Raw genomic sequence first — 20,000 nt, forward strand, 5'->3', positions numbered from 1 at the left:
AAATTAACCAAATTTAAATATGTTGTGTATTTTAGTGTGCAGATAAGGCCTCTATGTTGTTTTTTTAGATTTCACCCTTAGGGGGTGAGTTTTTAACGTATTTAAAGAACCACTAAATTCAAAAAATTCAAACAATGTCAAAGATGTTTTTTAAAAATTTTAGAACTCAAAAAGAAACTCCGAAATTTTCTTAGCTTTCGTTTTTCATTGGTCTGGTGCGCATGCGCAGTTGCGTCTAACCTGTACATTTTCCCCACCAAACGTCCACAGATCACGATAACTAAAGGGCGTACAATCCTCAAACAACTTCTAAAGTGCTTAGGTCATGCTCCCCCGACATATGAAAAAAAAACAGATTTTTATCTCAATTAGATCTAAAAGTCACTTCCCCCACCACCCGGACCACTAATGCGGACTTTGAGCTGGATAAAAGTCACAAAGTCATGATTAAATTTTTAATGTTTTTTTAACTTAATCGATAGACATGCGCGTAAGATTAAAATAACAATTTTTATAAATGTGGAATGACCACCCCTTCTATTCGAAAAACAACCCTAAAATTAACAAAAAAAAAACAAAATCTACAAATAAAGCCTAATCGATACGGTTTTTTGCATATACGTAGCCCCTAAAATATTAATAAAAAATAGTTTAGCAAAAACCACCCCTTTGTATTTGGGGGTGAGTTAAGGGTAAAAATGTGAAAATTAAAAAAAAAACAAAATTAACCAAATTTAAATATGTTGTGTATTTTAGTGCGTAGATAAGGCTTTTATATTAAAAGCTAAAATATTAATAAAAAATATTTTAGCAAAAACCACCCCTTTGTATTTGGGGGTGAGTTAAGGGTAAAAATGTAAAAATTAAAAAAAAATAACCAAATTTAAATATGTTGTGTATTTTAGTGCGTAGATAAGGCTCTTGCATTAGTTTTTTAGATTTCACCCTTTGGGGGTGAGTTATTAAACAAATAGCTACAAATAAAGCCTAATCGATACCGTTTCTTGCATATAGGTAGCCTCTAAAATATTAATAAAAAATATTTTAGTAAAAACCACCCCTTTGTATTTGGGGGTGACTTAAGGGTAAAAATGTAAAAATTAAAAAAAAATTACCAAATTTAAATATGTTGTGCATTTTAGTGCGTAGATAAGGCTCTTGCATTAGTTTTTTACATTTCACCCTTTGGGGGTGGGTTATTAAACAAAAATCTACAAATAAAGCCTAATCGATACGGTTTTTTGCATACAGGTAGCCCCTAAAATATTAATAAAAATATTTTAGCAAAAACCACCCCTTTGTGTTTGGGGGTGAGTTAAGGGTAAAAATGAAAAAATTAAAAAAAAAACAAAATTAACCAAATTTAAATATGTTGTGTATTTTAGTGCGTAGATAAGGCTCTTATATAAAGTTTTTAGATTTCACCCTTTGGGGTGAGTTATTAAACAAAAAGCTACAAATAAAGCCTAATCGATACCGTTTCTTGCATATAGGTAGCCTCTAAAATATTAATAAAAAATATTTTAGTAAAAACCATCCCTTTGTATTTGGGGGTGACTTAAGGGTAAAAATGTAAAAATTAAAAAAAAAACAAAATTAACCAAATTTAAATATGTTGTGTATTTTAGAGCGTAGATAAGGCTCATATATAATTTTTTTAGATTTCACCCTTTGGGGGTGAGTTATTAAACAAAAATCTACAAATAAAGCCTAATCGATACGGTTTTTTGCATATAGGTAGCCCATAATATATTAATAAAAAATATTTTAGCAAAAACCACCCCTTTGTATTTGGGGGTGAGTTAAGGGTAAAAATGTAAAAATAAAAAAAAATAACCAAATTTAAGTATGTTGTGTATTTTAGTGCGTAGATAAGGCTCTTATATCAGTTTTTTAGATTTCACCTTTTGGGGGTGAGTTATTTAACAAAATACTACAAACAAAGTCTAATCGATACGGTTTTTGGCATATAGGTAGCCCCTAAAATATTAATAAAAAATGTTTTAGCAAAAACTACCCCTTTATATTTGGGGGTGAGTTAGGGGTAAAAATGTAAAAATTAAAAAAAAACAAAATTAATCAAATTTGAATATGTTGTGTATTTTAGTGCGTAGATAAAGCTCTTATATTCGTTTTTTAGATTTTACCTTTTGGGGGTAAGTTATTAAACAAAAATCTACAAATAAAACTAATCGATACGGTTTTTGCATATAGGTAGCCCCTAAAATATTAATAAAAAATATTTTAGCAAAAAACACCCCTTTGTATTTGGGGGTGAATTAAGGGTAAAAACGTAAAAAATAAAAATAAACAAAAATTAACCTAATTTAAATAATTGAAAATTTATCACACTTACTACAAATATTGTATGTATTTCAATGCGTACATAAGGACCATATATTTCTTTTTTTTTAATTTTACCCTTACAGGGTGAGTTTTTAGCGTTTGTAAAAAAATGTTACTGGATTCCTATAATTACCATTAAATCTACAGTCATGTGGTTTACAATAAAAAAAATATATTACCATAAGGAACTAAGAACTAAATACTTTTTCCTTATCAAAAACACCCCTAAAGTGTACAAAAAAAAATACACATACAGTCAGATCGATATGGGTTTTTGCGTGCAAGTACCCACTAAAACAAAAATAAAACTTATTTAAATAAAATCCACCCCTTTGAATTAAGAGGTGAGTTAAGGGTAAAAATGTAAAAAATAAAAATAAAGAAAAATTTATCACATTTGGATATAAATAAACAAAAATTTATCACATTTAGGTATATTGTGTATATCAATGCGTACAAAAGGCCCCTATATTACTTTTTTGGATTTCACTTTTTGGGGGTGACTATTTAACTTTTATAAAAAACGATTTTTACATTTCCATAAGTGTCTTCGAATCGATTGACAAGCGGTTTACAATAAAAAAATATATTATAATAATTATAAAAAACAAACACCACTTACTTAAAAAAGCCACCCCTAAAATTGACAAAAAAAAACCAAATACAGTCAGATTAATATAGGTTGTAGCGTGCAAGTACCCTTTGAAATAGAAATAAAGATAATTTAAACAGCGAAGGAACTGGCTTACCTCGGCCTATGATTAGAAAACAGTTTCCTTGTATAACTTGCATTCGCCATAACTATAAATAAATCACAAGGACAAACGTTTGACAAAGTAGGCATTTACCTGGATGGGCCATGTTTTGTGCATGGCCAATTGTATGTAGCTATGAGTCGAGTGGGGTTAGGAGAAAATTTAAAAATATATATAACAAACGGACCTCAACAAGGGAAATATAACTATCGCAATGGAAGGACGTTTACCAGAAATGTCGTATTTTGGAATGTTGTAGCAAATAATACACGGCCACACACTATGCAACATAACGCAGATGAACCACTGCAACCTATTATTCTACAAATCTACGACGAATGGAATGATGATTTCGACTGGAATACACTTCCAGAATTTGAAGACAAATTTCTCGGCAATCCTCTTCCAATAATAGGAAGTATTCAACCGTTCTATACCGATTCACAATTAAGGCGGCAAGTATCCACCATGGAGAAGCCTGGTACGTCTGGACCTAATATTAAACAAACGACAACACACTTACAAATCTCAAGTGACGATGACGAAGATTCTTTATAAAACCTTTTATATTTACTAAATTGAAAAACATATGTTAAAACAATTTAATAAATGTTATGTTTTTAATTGTGACAAGTGTTTTTAATATAATCCATATCATACATAAAAACTTACACCGTGTTAAGCCTGAAATAATCAATTTGGCTCAAATTCTATTACGTTAGGTCTAAAAGATCAGTTTGGTTTTAAAAACTATACAACCAGAAATTCGACAAATATTGGCGGCGGTACTTTCAGGGCGCGTATTTTTCACCCGCTAATAGGGAACGTGAGCTGGGTTTAGACCGTCGTGAGACAGGTTAGTTTTACCCTACTGATGACTCGTCGTTGCGATAGTAATCCTGCTCAGTACGAGAGGAACCGCAGGTTCGGACATTTGGTTCACGCACTCGCTCGAGCGGGCGGTGGTGCGAAGCTACCATCCGTGGGATTATGCCTGAACGCCTCTAAGGCCGTATCCTTTCTAGTCAAAGGTGGCAACGATACCTTTAGGAGTTTCGAGAGTCGACAGGCTCAAAACAATGTGACTTTACTAGGCGTTTAACGCTTGCGTACGAACGTCGCACGAGCCCTATTTGCCGTGTGAAGCCACCGATCGGCGGCGGGATCGATCCTTGCCACGTCCGACCAGGCTTCTAGACGGTCAATTATGGGTACATTGTTGTTCGACGTCGAAACTCGGAATTGTCTGTAGACGACTTACGTACCTGGCAGGGTGTTGTACTCGGTAGAGCAGTTTCCACGCTGCGATCTGTTGAGACTCAGCCCTCAGCTTGGGGATTCGTCTTGTCGGCGAGACGAGACCCCGTCAACGTTTAGAAAGCTGAGTGGATAAAAAATATACCCAGCCAGGTACATACACATTGTTTATATAAATAAAAATTTCTAGTATGCAATGCATGCAACTTTGGCTAACCAACATGAACTTACTCTATTTTATTATTACATACGTACCTGGCAAGGTGTTGTACTCGGTAGAGCTGTTTCTACGCTGCGATCTGTTCAGACTCGGCTTGGAGATTCGTCTTGTCGGTGAGACGAGACTCCGTCAACGTTTAGAAAGCTGAGTGGATAGAAAAATACACAGCCAGGTACACATTGTTTATATAAATAAAAATTTCTAGTATGCAATGCTTGCAACTTTGGCTAACCAACATGAACTTACTCTATTTTATTATTACACACGTACCTGGCAAGGTGTTGTACTCGGTAGAGCTGTTTCTACGCTGCGATCTGTTCAGCCTCAGCTTGGAGATTCGTCTTGTCGGTGAGACGAGACTCCGTCAACGTTTAGAAAGCTGAGTGGATCGAAAAATACAACACAGCCAGGTACACATTTTTTATATGAAAATTTCTAGTATGCAATGCAACTTGGGCAAACGAACATAAACTTACTCTATTTTATCATTACAAATAAATTTACCTCTCTAAAAACTCTCACTCTCTCTCACCACAATTTATAATACACTTTAGTAGTGTACAGCCTTATTTCTCTCAAGTAACAAAAAGACGATGGTGTGGTGGTGATAGTGATAGAAACAACCAACTAGTCGTAAAGAGTAAGAGTAATAGAGTAAGAGATGAATAATACAAGAGAGAGAAAAGAGAGAAAGGGAAAGAGAAGAGAGCTTAAAGAAAAAGAAGATAGATGATAGAGAGAGAGAGAGAGAGAGAGAGAGAGAGAGAGAGAGAGAGAGAGAGAGAGGAGGAAGAGTAGAGGAAAGCCAGCAAATTTATTCGAACGACATACTTCGTTCTACGGACTTAGCACATAGCTCTCGCCTAGCACATAGCTCTCGCCTAGCACATAGCTCTCGCCTAGCACATAGCTCTCGCCTAGCACATAGCTCTCGCCTAGCACATAGCTCTCGCCTAGCACATAGCTCTCGCCTAGCACATAGCGCTCGCCTTGCACATAGCGCTCGCCTTGCACCATTCACTGCTTAATAACTACTGCATATAATAAAGTCACGATTGCTCATGTGGTAAAATAGTAATGACACAATCATTTTGTTTAAAGGTATGCAACCAACATTACACAAAACGCGCGCTCAAGTTGCCTAAAACCACGAAGTACTACGTATACTTTAATTGTAACGCAACTGGTTTCACAGTAAACGTGTATGAAAATTGCCTATATTCAAGAAGTACTACATTTGTTTAAATATTGTATTACTGTTACGAAGTACGACGTTTAAATATTATGAATTATTTTTAGTTGTATATAAAATCATAGCTATTTTTGTAAATTAATAATGCAACCCGCAATACACCAAATGTGTATTAATATTGCCTAACTTGTACGAAGTACAACGTTCATTTAAGTGCATTAAGTATGGTGCTCTGTGTGATGAAATACGACGTTCATGTGACCATAAAGTAACAAACGAAGTACGGCGCTCACAAATGCAGCACTCAAAATTATTGTTTCATTGCACGACGTTTGCTTTGTTTCTGACTGCGACGAAATGCAGCGTTCATTTGACTTTGTACATAGTACAGACGAAGTACGACGTTTGCGAAGTACGGCACTCAAAATCGTGATTTTCATGTACGACGTTTATTTGCACGTCCTGCCGACTGCGACGGAGTACAGCGTTCAATTGACTTTGTACATAGTACAGACGAAGTACGACGTTTGCGAAGTACGGCACTCAAAATCGTGATTTTCTTGTACGACGTTTATTTGCACGTGCTGTCGACTGCGACGAAGTTAAGCGTTCATTTGACTTTGTACATAGTACAGACGAAGTACGACGTTTTCGAAGTACGGCACTCAAAATCGTGATTTTCTTGTACGACGTTTATTTGCACGTGCTGCCGACTGCGACGGAGTACAGCGTTCAATTGACTTTGTGCATAGTACAGACGAAGTACGACGTTTGCGAAGTACGGCACTCAAAATCATGATTTTCTTGTAAGACGTTTATTTGCAGTTGCTTCCGACTGCGACGAAGTACAGCGTTCAATTGACTTTGTACATAGTACAGACGAAGTACGACGTTTGCGAAGTACGGCACTCAAAATCATGATTTTCTTGTAAGACGTTTATTTGCAGTTGCTTCCGACTGCGACGAAGTACAGCGTTCAATTGACTTTGTACATAGTACAGACGAAGTACGACGTTTGCGAAGTACGGCACTCAAAATCATGATTTTCTTGTAAGACGTTTACTTGCAGTTGCTTCCGACTGCGACGAAGTACAGCGTTCAATTGACTTTGTACATAGTACAGACGAAGTACGACGTTTGCGAAGTACGGCACTCAAAATCATGATTTTCTTGTACGACGTTTATTTGCACTTGCTGTCGACTGCGACGAGGTTTAGCGTTCACTTGACTTTGTACATAGTATAGACGAAGTACGACGTTTGCGAAGTACGGCACTCAAAATCGTGATTTTCTTGTACGACGTTTATTCGCACGTGCTGCCGACTGCGACGAAATGCAGCGTTCATAGTACAAACGAAGTACGACGTTCACAAAGTGATGAAGTAAAACGTAAACAATAAATAATAATAATGCAACCCACAATACACTAATTGTGTATTAAAATTGCATAACCTACACGAAGTACGACGTTCAAGAATACTAAAGAATTTTATTTGTGTTGTATATAATGAAAAAACAGCAAATTTTTTTGCAAATTACGTATCTGTAAATAAATGTAAACATTTAGCAACTAATCAAAATTGTTTTTTTTGCCTAGATATTAAAGTAAAACATAAAAATACATTAAATTTATAAAATGCAACCCGCAGCACACTAGATGTGCATTAATATTGCATAACCTTCACGAAGTACGACGTCCAAAAATATTAATTTTTTTTTATATTGAGGTTAAAAGTGAGAAAACATAAATTAATAATAATGCAACCTGCAATACACTTAATATGTACTGATCTTGCATAACCTTCACGAAGTACTACGTTCAAATATAAATTAATATTATTGTGACCCGCAATACACTAAATTTGTGTCAATATTGCATAACCTACACGAAGTACGACGTTCAAGAATATTAAAGAATTTTATTTGTGTTGTATATAATAAAAAAACAGCAAATTTTTTTGCAAATTACGTATCTGTAAATAAATGTAAACATTCAGCAACTAATCAAAAGTGTTTTTTTGCCTAGACATTAAAGTAAATCATAAGAATACATTAAATTTATAAAATGCAACCCGCAGCACAACAGATGTGCATCAATATTGCATAACTGTTACGAAGTACGACGTCCAAAAATATTAAATTTTTTTTTATATGAAGGTAAAAAGTGAGAAAACATAAATTAATAATAATGCAACCTGCAATACACTTAATGTGTACTGATGTTGCATAACCTTCACGAAGTACTACGTTCAAATATAAATTAATATTATTGCGACCCGCAATACACTAAATTTGTATCAATATTGCATAACTTACACGAAGTACGACGTTTGAAAATATTAAATGTTTTATTTGTAGTTTGCATATAATAAAAAAAAAAACAAATTTTTATGTAAATTACGTATCTATAAATAAACGTACACATTTAACAATTAAATAAACATAGTATTTTGGCCTAGATATTAAATTAAAACATAAAAATGCATAATATTTATTAAAATGCAACTTGCAATACACCAAATGTGTATTAATATTGCATAACCTTTACGAAGTACGACGTTCACGAAGTACGTCGTTTACGAAGTGCGACGTTTACGAAGTGCGACGTTCACGAAGTACGTCGTTTACGAAGTGCGACGTTCACGAAGTACGTCGTTTACGAAGTGCGACGTTCGCGAAGTACGACGTCTACACATTAGGGCACTCAAAATTATTGTTACGTTGTACGACATTCAGACGTTCCAACTGCGACTAACTACAGCATTCATTTGACTTTGCACATACGACGAACGAAGTACGACGTTTACGAAGTACGGCGCTTAAAATAATTTTGTTTTTATTAATTAATTATTTTTTTTAAAACAAACGTTTTTATAATTAAATTTTATAATGGTTTAAATATAAAATATGACTTTTTAATATTATCAATATTTAAAATATTTTCTCCCTTTTGTGTGTATGCCTTATAGTTATAGAGCTGTGCGCTTCGGTAGACGTCGCCTGTGGAGCTATGTCAGTGGAGCGGTGCGCACATCCAATACCGAGCGGCTGCCTCGATCGGTGTCGCGCTGGTATACATATGGTAGTGGTGTGTGTCGATGCGTTGAGTGAGGCGATATGAACGGTGTAACGGTTTAGTCGAAGTTTATCATAAATGACGACGACAAAACGACCGATTATGTATACGTTCTGCATTTGCTTCCAATTTATCGACGTTTATCGCACATTTCCGCTATCGAATTCGAATAGGGCTTTGCTTGCGAGATTGCTTTATTTTGTGATTTTGTGGCTCGCCCAGTTCCCCACAGCGAGATTGCGGATGCGGCAAAACGTATTCTCTTACGTTGGCGGTCCTTATGCAATCAAACTTTGTTGAACTAACAAATGTTTGTGATTTAAACAAACAAAAATAATAAATGCGTCAACTCTCTAATATCCGAGCGAGAATATTTATATAATATTCGTAACGTTTATGGATTCGAAAGAATTTCATAAATTCACGTCGCATTCAATCTTGCGAAGAGTGAAGAGAATGTTTGAACTTTTAAATCGGCAAAGGTAAAAAATAATATTATAAATATTATTATTATGCCTTTATTGACCGATATATGTGTTGTGGTGTTTAACGACTACGACGACGATGATGACGATACATTTATCTCTATATCGTACGAAGAAAAGAAGAAACAGCGTGGCGTTACTTTCTTATATGTTAGATTGTTTCGCACAAACGCGCATATTCTTCATCTTTATAAACGATGATGATGAGTATTTTATTCTCTCGTCTGTCTCAAAAAACACAAAAACACAGTTCCCTGGTTGATCCTGCCAGTAGTCATATGCTTGTCTCAAAGATTAAGCCATGCATGTCTCAGTACAAGCCAAATTAAGGTGAAACCGCGAAAGGCTCATTAAATCAGTTATGGTTCCTTAGATCGTACCCACATTTACTTGGATAACTGTGGTAATTCTAGAGCTAATACATGCAAACAGAGCTCCGACCGGAGACGGAAGGAGCGCTTTTATTAGATCAAAACCAATCGGTGGCGGTTTCGCCGTCATCGTACAACTTGGTGAATCTGAATAACTTTACGCTGATCGCACGGTCTCGCACCGGCGACGCATCTTTCAAATGTCTGCCTTATCAACTGTCGATGGTAGGTTCTGCGCCTACCATGGTTGTAACGGGTAACGGGGAATCAGGGTTCGATTCCGGAGAGGGAGCCTGAGAAACGGCTACCACATCCAAGGAAGGCAGCAGGCGCGCAAATTACCCACTCCCGGCACGGGGAGGTAGTGACGAAAAATAACGATACGGGACTCATCCGAGGCCCCGTAATCGGAATGAGTACACTCTAAACCCTTTAACGAGGATCAATTGGAGGGCAAGTCTGGTGCCAGCAGCCGCGGTAATTCCAGCTCCAATAGCGTATATTAAAGTTGTTGCGGTTAAAAAGCTCGTAGTCGAATTTGTGTCCCGCGCCGCCGGTTCATCGTTCGCGGTGTTAACTGGCGTTTCGCGGGACGTCCTGCCGGTGGGCTTAGCTCGAGAGGGCGGCCCAACTCAATCCCGCCGCGGTGCTCTTCATTGAGTGTCGAGGTGGGCCGGCACGTTTACTTTGAACAAATTAGAGTGCTTAAAGCAGGCTAAAACTTCGCCTGAATACTGTGTGCATGGAATAATGGAATAGGACCTCGGTTCTATTTTGTTGGTTTTCGGAACCCCGAGGTAATGATTAATAGGAACGGATGGGGGCATTCGTATTGCGACGTTAGAGGTGAAATTCTTGGATCGTCGCAAGACGGACAGAAGCGAAAGCATTTGCCAAAAACGCTTTCATTGATCAAGAACGAAAGTTAGAGGTTCGAAGGCGATCAGATACCGCCCTAGTTCTAACCATAAACGATGCCAGCTAGCGATCCGCCGACGTTCCTCCGATGACTCGGCGGGCAGCTTCCGGGAAACCAAAGCTTTTGGGTTCCGGGGGAAGTATGGTTGCAAAGCTGAAACTTAAAGGAATTGACGGAAGGGCACCACCAGGAGTGGAGCCTGCGGCTTAATTTGACTCAACACGGGAAACCTCACCAGGCCCGGACACCGGAAGGATTGACAGATTGAGAGCTCTTTCTTGATTCGGTGGGTGGTGGTGCATGGCCGTTCTTAGTTGGTGGAGCGATTTGTCTGGTTAATTCCGATAACGAACGAGACTCTAGCCTGCTAAATAGGCGTATTTCGACATCCCAAATGCCGGCTGGAGCCGGGTTCGCCCGGTCTCTATGTGCGGTTTTTACTGTCGGCGTACAAACAATTCTTCTTAGAGGGACAGGCGGCTTCTAGCCGCACGAGATTGAGCAATAACAGGTCTGTGATGCCCTTAGATGTTCTGGGCCGCACGCGCGCTACACTGAAGGAATCAGCGTGTCCTCCCTGACCGAGCGGTCCGGGTAACCCGCTGAACCTCCTTCGTGCTAGGGATTGGGGCTTGCAATTGTTCCCCATGAACGAGGAATTCCCAGTAAGCGCGAGTCATAAGCTCGCGTTGATTACGTCCCTGCCCTTTGTACACACCGCCCGTCGCTACTACCGATTGAATGATTTAGTGAGGTCTTCGGACCGGTGCGCGGTGGCGTTTCGACGTTGCCGATGTTGCTGGGAAGATGACCAAACTTGATCATTTAGAGGAAGTAAAAGTCGTAACAAGGTTTCCGTAGGTGAACCTGCGGAAGGATCATTAACGTGTAAATGTTGTTGTTTAGTTGTCACACATACACACACATTTTGTCTGTGCTGATCAACAAAAAACACACATACATACACTATTCGTATGATGATCAATTCTCATACAAAATTCTTTATTATGCGTCGAACGGAAAAGCAACAACGGGTCGTCTTGCATTAAGCGGATCTGTTGTTACGTTTTTCGATTTATTTTATAAATCGATTGTAAACGTGCCGTAAACGACGTTTTCAAAGAATTTTTTCGAACATTAACACGAATCAATATTGTCGAAAGATGGTTATGTGCTAACGTTTTATTATTGCTTTCGCAGTGCCGGTCTTAGCGTATTTCCATCATCGTATTCGCTTCGAAAAAAAGTACTAATACACAGTGGTGGTGTATAATTAATGTGCAAGAGATGTTGTTGTTGTTGTTGTAGTATTTGTATATGGTTGGAGTTATTTATAATAACAAACAAGAATGAATGAATGAATAATAATGGTGTCTGCCAATACGATCGTACTTTATGTACACGACTAAAACTTTATACATACAAACCATAATAATAAATAAACTCGAAACAACCAACAACAAAATTAATACGCTACTGTACATACAAATACACATTTATACATACCATCATTTTACTTAACCGATGGTGAGTGATGTTTGAAAAATAAACGCTTAGGCTTACGGTTTTGTAAGCCAGTCTTTGCGTATTTTCTTCATCGTATTCGCTTCGGAAAAAAGAAAATAAAGATGGTGTATAATTAATGTGTAAAAGAGATGTTGTAGTTGTAATTTAATTTGTAAATGGTTGGAGTTTATTAATAAATAAAAGGGGCTGTCTATTCGTCTGTACTTTATGTACAAGACTAAAACTTTATACATACAAACCATAATAATAAATAAACTCGAAACAACCAACAACAAAATTAATACGCTACTGTACATACAAATACACATTTATACATACCATCATTTTACTTAACCGATGGTGAGTGATGTTTGAAAAATAAACGCTTAGGCTTACGGTTTTGTAAGCCAGTCTTTGCGTATTTTCTTCATCGTATTCGCTTCGGAAAAAAGAAAATAAAGATGGTGTATAATTAATGTGTAAAAGAGATGTTGTAGTTGTAATTCAATTTGTAAATGGTTGGAGTTTATTAATAAATAAAAGGGGCTGTCTATTCGTCTGTACTTTATGTACAAGACTACAAAAACGTTTTATAACAATAAAAAGCTCGAAACAACCAATAACAAAATATACTACTACTATACTACTATACATACAAACGCACATTTATAAATACATAAAATCAATTTACTTTATCGATAGTGAGTGATGTTTGGAAAAAAACGCTTAGGCTTACGGTTTTCGGGTACCTGGGTTCCGCATGCGTCGAAGTAATAATTTACTTTAACGACGCGACGAACCGTAGGAATCTAAATAAAAAAGTTTATTAACTTTTTTAGATTCTGTGGGTTTTAAATGATATACGCCCGACTGACGAAGGAACGTTTTGCACTGCCTGTGCTTTTCTTTTGATTCGTTTTTATGTCGACGGACGTTCTTAGAATGCCCACCAAACGACGTATCACACAAAACACCCTACAATTGTATTGTTTGGTAAATATTGTTGTGATTAAGTTTGCAGCTGTGGCGTTTGTTTGAAGAAAACGTCTGGTTTTTCGACATATTTTCTATTTAATAAATATACATAATGCTTATCGCAAAAGGAGCAGAGTTTTATAGACAAAGTTGATAGAGAAAAAAAACCTAATAGATATATATATACGTATTTATAAAACGTTAATATCATCGGGTTATTCTTTATGTAAACTTAAACTATAACTGCATACTCTTTTCGATAAGTAGAAACAAATGCCACTTTAATTAAATAAAATATTATAAAATATAACGCCGAACGTTTCTTTCGATTGGTCCGTTTCTCACATATACATCACAATTGTAATAACCTTAAGTAGTTATTTTTGTTGTTGTGTGATGATGAAACGATTTCGATGTGGAACGGTGCGTTATGTAATAATATTTTAAATTTGTTTGAAAAGATTACCCTGAACGGTGGATCACTTGGCTCGTGGGTCGATGAAGAACGCAGCTAATTGCGCGTCAACTTGTGAACTGCAGGACACATGAACATCGACATTTCGAACGCACATTGCGGTCCTCGGATATACTGTTCCCGGACCACTCCTGGCTGAGGGTCGTGTCAATTTCAAAGACTGCTCGGTTTTTGTCTTAAACACAGCGCACAATGTTGTGTAGACAATTACGTCGGAGCGTGTTGGGTGCAAATATGACGCGTTACTATAATTGTTAATTGATTGTCGGTTGTCATAATAAAATATTATGCAACGTAGACAACAATAAAAACAATATAAAAAAATAACGCGGCATCCTAAAACGCAATAGCGGCTGACATTCTTATTAGTTTGTTGGTACAAGTTGGTTTAGACGTAGCACGTCCGATATTAAAAAGCAGCCACAACGCTTAAATTTCGAACGAAGCGATCGTCGTGTCCGAGACGTTAAAGTTGTTTATATGCATATTTTATGCACTATAATTAACAACAACAACATTCTCGCAACGACGTCAGATCGATGTTTGAAATTGTTTGGAGGCAGCCATATAAACGGAATACGTGTAATTATCGTCTGACAAAATAAAGGCAAATTTATATTTGCGACCTCAGAGCAGGTGAGACTACCCGCTGAATTTAAGCATATTATTAAGCGGAGGAAAAGAAACTAACTAGGATTTCCTTAGTAGCGGCGAGCGAACAGGAAAAAGCCCAGCACTGAATCCCGCGGCCGAAACCGGACGCCGGGAAATGTTAGGGAGGATCCGTCATCCCGAGATTGTGCGACGCGTCCAAGTCCATCTTGAACGGGGCCACAGCCCATAGAGGGTGCCAGGCCCGTAGTGACCGTTGCCGATAACGGGAGGATCTCTCCTCAGAGTCGGGTTGCTTGAGAGTGCAGCCCTAAGTGGGTGGTAAACTCCATCTAAGGCTAAATATGACCACGAGACCGATAGCGAACAAGTACCGTGAGGGAAAGTTGAAAAGAACTTTGAAGAGAGAGTTCAATAGTACGTGAAACCGTTCAGGGGTAAACCTGAGAAACCCGAAAGGTCGAAAGGGGAGATTCAGCGTGACTCGATAGCGGCGCTAAATGATCGTGCGACGAACGGCGTACGCGTCGTTCGCGCCTTTTGTTTATGCGAACCGAAGTCGAACGCGTGCACTTCTCCCCCAGTAGGACGTCGCGATCCTTTGGGTGTCGATCTAAGGCCCGCGGTGGAGCCCGTTCGAACGGTTCGCCGTTTCGGACGAACCCGCGGTGTTTCCCGGTCGACTCGCTCGAAGGTATGCATATGGCGCCGGGCCGCTACACAGTTAGCGTCCGACCATTGGCAAGCGCGTTCGTTTATGACGGTAATCGCACCTGGTGTCGGTTCTGTCTACGAATGGCTGTTCGCCAATGAGTTCTCGGACAGACTCGGTTGAAACGCCGATCTGCGACGCTATAGCTTTGGGTACTTTCAGGACCCGTCTTGAAACACGGACCAAGGAGTCTAGCATGTGCGCGAGTCATTGGGACATGACTAAACCTAAAGGCGCAATGAAAGTGAAAGTTCGTCTTGCACGGACTAAGGGAAGATGGGCGGCCGTTACGGCTGTCGCCCCGCACTCCCGGGGCGTCTCATTCTCATTGCGAGAAGAGGCGCACCAAGAGCGTACACGCTGGGACCCGAAAGATGGTGAACTATGCCTGGTCAGGACGAAGTCAGGGGAAACCCTGATGGAGGTCCGTAGCGATTCTGACGTGCAAATCGATCGTCGGAACTGGGTATAGGGGCGAAAGACTAATCGAACCATCTAGTAGCTGGTTCCCTCCGAAGTTTCCCTCAGGATAGCTGGCGCTCGTCGCTTACGAGTTTCATCCGGTAAAGCGAATGATTAGAGGCATTGGGGTCGAAACGGCCTCAACCTATTCTCAAACTTTAAATGGGTGAGATCTCCGGCTTGCTCGAACTTTATATGAAGCCGCGAGACTCGAATCAGAGTGCCAAGTGGGCCATTTTTGGTAAGCAGAACTGGCGCTGTGGGATGAACCAAACGCCGAGTTAAAGCGCCTAAATCGACGCTTATGGGATACCATGAAAGGCGTTGGTAACTTAAGACATCAGGACGGTGGCCATGGAAGTCGGAATCCGCCAAGGAGTGTGTAACAACTCACCTGCCGAAGTTACTAGCCCTGAAAATGGATGGCGCTGAAGCGTCGTGCTTATACTCGGCCGTCAGCGGCATGTGCGGTCGGTTATTTAATTAACCGGCCATGAAGCCCTGACGAGTAGGAGGGTCGCGGCGGTGAGCGCAGAAGGACTGGCCGTGAGGCCGTCTGGAGCCGCCGTCGGTGCAGATCTTGGTGGTAGTAGCAAATACTCCAGCGAGGCCCTGGAGGACTGACGTGGAGAAGGGTTTCGTGTGAACAGCCGTTGCACACGAGTCAGTCGATCCTAAGCCCTAGGCGAAAGCCGATGTTGATGTGGTGTAGATATGTCGTTGGTTCGTTTTTAATTCGAACGTAAACGTACGAAGCGAGCACACACCCATTGGGCGAAAGGGAATCCGGTTCCTATTCCGGAACCCGGCAGCGGAACCGTTAATAATTCGGGCCCTCGCAAGAGAGTTCGTTGGGGCAACCCAAAAGGACCCGGAGACGCCGTCGGGAGATCCGGGAAGAGTTTTCTTTTCTGCATGAGCGTTCGAGTTCCATGGAATCCTCTAGCAGGGAGATATGGTTTGGAACGCGAAGAGCACCGCAGTTGCGGCGGTGTCCGGATCTTCCCCTCGGACCTTGAAAATCCGGGAGAGGGCCACGTCGAGGCGTCGCGCCGGTTCGTACCCATATCCGCAGCAGGTCTCCAAGGTGAAGAGCCTCTAGTCGATAGAATAATGTAGGTAAGGGAAGTCGGCAAATTGGATCCGTAACTTCGGGATAAGGATTGGCTCTGAGGATCGGGGCGTGTCGGGCTTGGCGAGGAAGCGGGTCGCGGCTGACGTGCCGGGCCTGTGCGAGGTGAAGCGTTGTTCCGTTTCGGCGGTCAATGTCGAATCCGAGTTCGGTCCCGTGCCTTTTGGCCTCCCGCGGAACCGTCTTGCTGCGAGGCTCCGGGTGCGCCCGTCAGGGCGTCCGGAAGTCCTCTTCGGCCGCCATTCAACGGTCAGCTCAGAACTGGCACGGACCGGGGGAATCCGACTGTCTAATTAAAACAAAGCATTGCGATGGCCCCTGCGGGTGTTGACGCAATGTGATTTCTGCCCAGTGCTCTGAATGTCAACGTGAAGAAATTCAAGCAAGCGCGGGTAAACGGCGGGAGTAACTATGACTCTCTTATGGGAAGACCCCGCCCATGAGGCTTGGAGAGTGTGATCCTGATCAGATCACACTTGAAAAGTTATGCTGAGTACGTCCGCGTCGTGAGAGTCGGTAACTGTCCCAGGATGGTCTGGGATAGGCTAAACCTCAGCAGGGGAAAGTTGTAGGGGCCTGCCACCCCTACACTTTATTGGTATAGCATTCGATACCCCTAACGAAGCCTCGGACTTGGAGGAGCACGGTTCCCCTCCTCCTCGTATTAGACCAGGAACCAACTGTCCTGACAACCCCATTGGACCTATGGGAGCGGACCATGCTATGGACATGGATTCCGAAGACGAAGCGGGGGCACACGGACCCCCCGCCGATAGTGCTCACTTAACGTCAGGCGAACCCCTTGAAATCATCTTGATGTTACCCTTTCAAAGCAGGTCATGCGGCATATGTCTCAATGCCGGAAAGGGTAACTTCCGGGCGTTAAGTTTAGATGATGAGGAACGGCATCTGAGGGAAAGACATCCGTTGTCGCTAATCCTATACAAATGTTCCGATTGCAAGGGGCAGTATAGGTCGAAAAGAGCGGCATTATGCCATGCGCCCAAATGTACTGGGCCCACGCCAGACCCACAGGGTAACGCACTAAGGTGTCATCTGTGTGGTCTGGTCTGTAAAAGTCAGTCGGGGGTTACTCAGCACCTCCGACACAGACACCCTCTCGTCAGAAACACCCAAAGAGCAGCTGAGGAATCTGGCAGAGCTGAGAGGGCAGCTCTCCCTCGCCCCCTGAGAAGAAACACACGATCTGTGTTTTCGGAGGAGGACGAGGCTAAAATGCTGGAATTGGAGGTCAGATTCCAAAACGAGAGGTGCGTTGCCAAATGTATGCTCCCGTTCTTCCCGAATCGTACGTGCAAACAGATAAGGGATAAACGGAATACAGATGCATACAAAAGAAGGCGGGAACTGTATTTCGAGGGTGTGCGAGTACAGGATCCCGCCGGCGCGGAAGATTCCGTTCTGCCGGTAGTGGAGACGGATGAACCGGCCGAAGAGAACATCCCCCTTGAGTATCCCGAGTTGCCTGGGGATGAGGAGGGGGCCCCTGCATGTTCTCAAACGATCCTCAACACCGAGGGTCCCGATGGTCTCGGGAGCCCGCCGGTCCCGGTGGAGGAGGAAATGGCATCCTCAGGTTCCACCTCCAACAATGTCGATACGGGTTGGAGGGAGAGTATAATTACCGCTGCTTTAGGGGTTGAAATTCCAAAGGCCATCTCTCAGGAACCAGCAGCTGTCATCCAGGAGCTGCAAGACGCTCTTCGCGAGGCGGTCATCGGCGTTTTCCCTCAAGACCGCCTCGACGAAATGTACGAAAGAGTGCTCAAGGTCGTAAATCCTGACGATACCCAGGAGCGACCAAAGCGTCAGAGGAAAAAGGGTAAGAGTAGAAATGCTTTCCGGCGGTATGTCTACTCTCAAACCCAGGACCTATTTAAAAAGAATCCAGGTCAGCTGGCCCGCTATGTGAGGGAAGATGTGCGTTGGCTGGAACAGGGCCGAGTGCAACTCCAGCGCGACGACATCGAGAGGATGTACAACAAACTTTGGGGCACAAAGCCGGACGTACTCCCACCTCACTGGGATTATCCTCTGCCTCTGGACACAGCAGATGTCCTAACGCCTATTGAATTAAAAGAGGTCAGAAAAAGGATATCCCAAACTAAATTAAAATCGGCTGCAGGCCCGGACGGACTCCAAAAACGCCACTTAGTTCGTCGGGTTGTACAGGAGATCCTCCGATTATTGTATAATCTGCTAATGTGTTGTGCGATGCAGCCTACACAATGGAGGATGAACCGCACACAGCTACTACTCAAGCAGGGTAAGGATCCCCTTGATGTAGCTAGCTATAGGCCAATTACAATCAGCTCGATACTCTGTCGATTATACTGGGGCATAATCGATCAGAAACTCAGAGAGCATGTGCGGTTCCACCCACGCCAAAAGGGGTTCGTTTCAGAGGCGGGGTGCTTCAATAACGTGCAGATCCTTAACGAGTTGCTGCGGCACTCAAAGGGCCAGCATAAGAACCTGGTCGCAGTCTGCCTGGATGTGTCTAAGGCCTTTGACACAGTTCCTCATTCTATCTTAGGACCAGCACTGCGAATGAAGGGTCTTCCCGAGCAGGTGGTACGGCTTGTGGAAGACTCCTATAAGGATCTGCACACAGTCGTCAAACAGGGCACGGCGGAAGTGACCCTAAGTCTCCAGCGAGGGGTGAAACAAGGCGACCCCCTCAGCCCCTTCTTATTCAACGCAGTTTTGGAACCCCTTTTACTGCAGCTGGAGAGTCACCCGGGGTACAAGGTTGGTGGAGAACTGGCTAGTGTCTCCTGCATGGCCTTCGCTGACGACATTTTTCTAATAGCGGCTAATGTACCTCAGGCATGCACCCTGCTACGAGTTACGGAGGACTACTTGGAGAGGCTGGGAATGAGGATCTCAGCCCCGAAATGTACGTCCTTCGAAATACGCCCGACAAAAGACTCCTGGTACGTAGCAGACCCCGGGTTGACACTGACGAAGGGAGAGAGGATCCCGGTTGCGGCCGTGGATGCCGTGTTCAGTTATCTCGGTGTGGAAATATCTCCTTGGGCCGGTATTACATCGGAGGGCATTGAGAGAGATTGGCGTGGTACTCTACATAGAGTCCAACGCCTGGCCTTAAAACCACACCAGAAACTTGAACTAATCTCCCGATACCTAGTCCCCCACTTTCTCTATAAATTGGTGGTAACAATACCATCAATCACGCTGATCAGGCAACTAGACCAGGAGCTGAGAGTAGTGGTTAAACAAATATGCCATCTACCGCAGAGCACTGCGGACGGTATGATTTACTGCCGCAAGGTAGATGGCGGACTAGGTATCCCCAAGTTGGAGATCGTAACTGTCACCTCCATCTTGAAGGCGGGTCTCAAATTTAGAGACTCGCAAGACAAGATTATGCAAGCTCTTTGGCTAGCTTCGGGAATGTCATCTCGATTAAACACGCTAGCCAAAGCAACAAGGGTCCAACCCTGGCCACCCAACAACATCA

General features: G+C 41.8%; 2 non-coding genes and 1 pseudogene across 2 annotated transcripts; all 3 read left to right on the forward strand.

Moving 5' to 3' along the window:
* LOC135266613 (large subunit ribosomal RNA) overlaps nucleotides 1-4,444 on the forward strand; it is a 13,252-nt pseudogene extending 8,808 nt beyond the window's left edge.
* Nucleotides 4,445-9,582: 5,138 nt separating this feature from the next.
* Nucleotides 9,583-11,505, forward strand: LOC135266605 (small subunit ribosomal RNA). Its single transcript, XR_010334743.1, has one exon. It is a non-coding gene; the product is annotated as a small subunit ribosomal RNA (ribosomal RNA).
* A 2,060-nt stretch (nucleotides 11,506-13,565) lies between these two features.
* LOC135266619 (5.8S ribosomal RNA) lies at nucleotides 13,566-13,722 on the forward strand. The gene has a single exon (XR_010334753.1). It is a non-coding gene; the product is annotated as a 5.8S ribosomal RNA (ribosomal RNA).
* Nucleotides 13,723-20,000: the final 6,278 nt, after the last annotated feature.

This window comes from Tribolium castaneum, chromosome 6, assembly GCF_031307605.1.
Source record: "Tribolium castaneum strain GA2 chromosome 6, icTriCast1.1, whole genome shotgun sequence".
Lineage (NCBI taxonomy): Eukaryota > Metazoa > Arthropoda > Insecta > Coleoptera > Tenebrionidae > Tribolium > Tribolium castaneum.